This window comes from Cynara cardunculus, unplaced genomic scaffold, assembly GCF_001531365.2.
Source record: "Cynara cardunculus var. scolymus isolate 2C unplaced genomic scaffold, CcrdV1 Un_Scaffold_907, whole genome shotgun sequence".
Taxonomy (NCBI): domain Eukaryota; kingdom Viridiplantae; phylum Streptophyta; class Magnoliopsida; order Asterales; family Asteraceae; genus Cynara; species Cynara cardunculus.
Window position 1 is genome coordinate 54,244 of NW_020200644.1, and position 2,729 is coordinate 56,972.

Here is a 2,729-nt window from a genome sequence, read left to right on the forward strand (position 1 = left end):
GAGATGGCTTAGGATTCTAAAAGATTAACGGTTGAATATAGTGTTTTTGCTATGTTGTTAGGTGAATATGTTAGTGATATGTAATATTATGGTTGAAATGTTTTTTTTTGGGAGTTCCATTAGAGCTCTGTACTATAAATGGTAGACTTTTGATCCGTTTTCGATTGTGACATGTCTCATCTTAAGTTTAGTAGGATGGGGTGTTACAGTATTGATACGAGAAGCATTCGTCGTAGACTCAGCTCTTAATATTGCCAAGGATGCTCGTATCTCATCCAGAGCAGGTGTAGAAGGTGACGGCTCTACACGGGCCATGATGAGTTTTAGCTCTTCCAAGGAGCACCGCATAGAGGTGAAAAGGGAATTGAACTCTTCCCTAGTGACATATGCAGGTGGTGTAACCTCTGGCTCAATACATGGGCCAGATTGAGTCCCCGTTCCAGGGACGCCTTCATTCACGACTTGATTGACGTTAGTCGGGGAAGGACTTCCAGAGGATCCTCGTGGTTCTCCTTGAGGAGAATTCACTGCTTCTGTTCTGTCAGGGAGAGGACCCAAGGCTGGTTCAGAGCCAGCCAGAGGGCTCTCCATAAGTGGACTAAGAGACCGATCGAGAGTCTCCAAGCCAAGTGCACCTATTCCTTGCTCTGAACAAGGTTGGGAATCTACACGTGTAGAGGAAACAAATTCCTCTGTATGGGAAAGTAGCATGATATGGGGAGACATATCACTTATGTTTTCAAAGGTTGCACCCTCTTGAGAGGGTGTTCCCTGTGGTGAGGCTTCCCTTTGGTTGATATAACCAGAGGCAGATGCAACCTCTGGTTAGATAGGCTGGCTAGGGTTCGAGGTGTGCACCTCTGTTTCAATGACTCCTATGTCTCGACCACTGGAGTCAGATGATTCGTTTGCACTGGGAGTTGGGATGGTAAATCGAGTGTGCCTATTTAGCCTAGGCTGCTCCAGCTCGCCCTGAGGCAAAGAAGCTGTTGCACCTCCTCCCTCTTCTTCCTCTTCTTCCTGCTCTTCATCTTCTTCCTCACTCTTTTCTTCTTCACTCTCTTCTTCTGTACGCGTATACGTTTGTTCACTCTTCTAATCTCCTTGGGCTTCATATAACTCATGAGCCTCTTTGGAATAGGCCTCTCTGCTTCAAAACCATCCTTGTTCACTGTAGGTCTGTATTGAGTGAGCACGTTCACCTTGTGAGCAGGTAGACGACCCACATCAATATTGTTGTCGTCGAGAGCTGGTCTTAGAAGAAGACCTAAGAATCATGGAAATAATAGAGACGGCAACTATCTTCCTTTGGCCACTTCTTGACACTTCTTGGCCACGGCAGCCTTGAACTCTGTGTAGAGTATCAAGATGTAGTCGAGAAATAAGTCAAAGAAGATTCCGTAGATGATCTGAAGAACATTTGTTGAGCACATGTCCAGGCTCCCTATCTTCCCTATCAGCAATCTGTTGACCAATGTGAAAAGTGTGTTCCACATTGGTGGTAGGTATTGACGGCGATATTGTGACGGCTATTGGATGACCTTGTTGTACCCCAAAAACTTCAAGAAGGCCACTATCTCATCCCCAGATGGGAGAGGGGCGTACTCAGAAAGCTGTAAGTCGGTTTTCGTTAGGATTTCAAGAACCCACGAAAACATGGATCTGGAAATACGAATTGTGACGAATTCCTGTTGCGAAGAGACAATAAAATCTCCTACGATTCCTCTTTGAGATTCAGTTATGGCACAAGATTGCCAGTATTCTTGGATGTACCTTTCAGGAACAAGGTTATCCGTGTTTGTCAAGGCTGGGTTTAAGAAGTGATTTTGGAGGATATTTATGATGGGATGGTATTTGGTGTCGAAGTTTTCAAGTCGGAGGTTAAGGGCATGGTTATTCTGTTTGATAGGGAGAGGAACCAGGTTTTGACTGGATGTACATTTTTGTGGGTTGTGGTATGGGTTTTGGAGTTTCCAGATTCGGATGAGGACATTTTTGCAGGTTTTGGGTGTGGAAGAAGATTTTAAAAAATCTAGAGTTTCAAGAAACAGTTCTTGAATCGAGTGATGCGTTGGAGGAAATGGCTTTTGGGACTTACTTGAAAAACTGGATGAACGTTGAAGGACTGAATGGAAATCTGAGCACTGGTTTGAGAGCTTGAAAGGTTAACAATGGTGGTTGAAGGTTGAAGACGACGGGAGTTCTTGAAAATCTTTGTTAGCGTAAAAGATTAATTTGGGGGTAAAAATTGTTTAAATAGGATAAAATAAAAACACTTGAGCGTTTAGTGCCCCAAACGTCAGGTAAAAAACTGAACCGTTTTTCTCACAGCCTGTGGGGGCGCGCCATGTGGACTGCCAGCTGCAAGTGGCGCCTCCCACGTTTGAAAAATTATATTCACAGGCGGTGATGCTTCGTAGATGATAACTTTTATTAAAAAAATTAAAAGAAACCTTACGCCTTCTTAATAAAATAATATATTTTGGATTTCAAAAAAAATTCCAAATGTAAATACTCTGGTTAGAGAGAGATAGAGGTTTTGTAAAGAACCAGAGTACTACATACAGAAGAAGACAACATACCTTAGGATCTCATACAGAGCCTCGTGATTGGATTATACATGTCCTCTATAGAAAACTTACTATGTTTAGAGGCAGAGGCTTTGTCCTATAATCATGAAAAGTTTTGAAGCACAGGCTCTATATAGTACATACAGAGGCTCTTCTTAT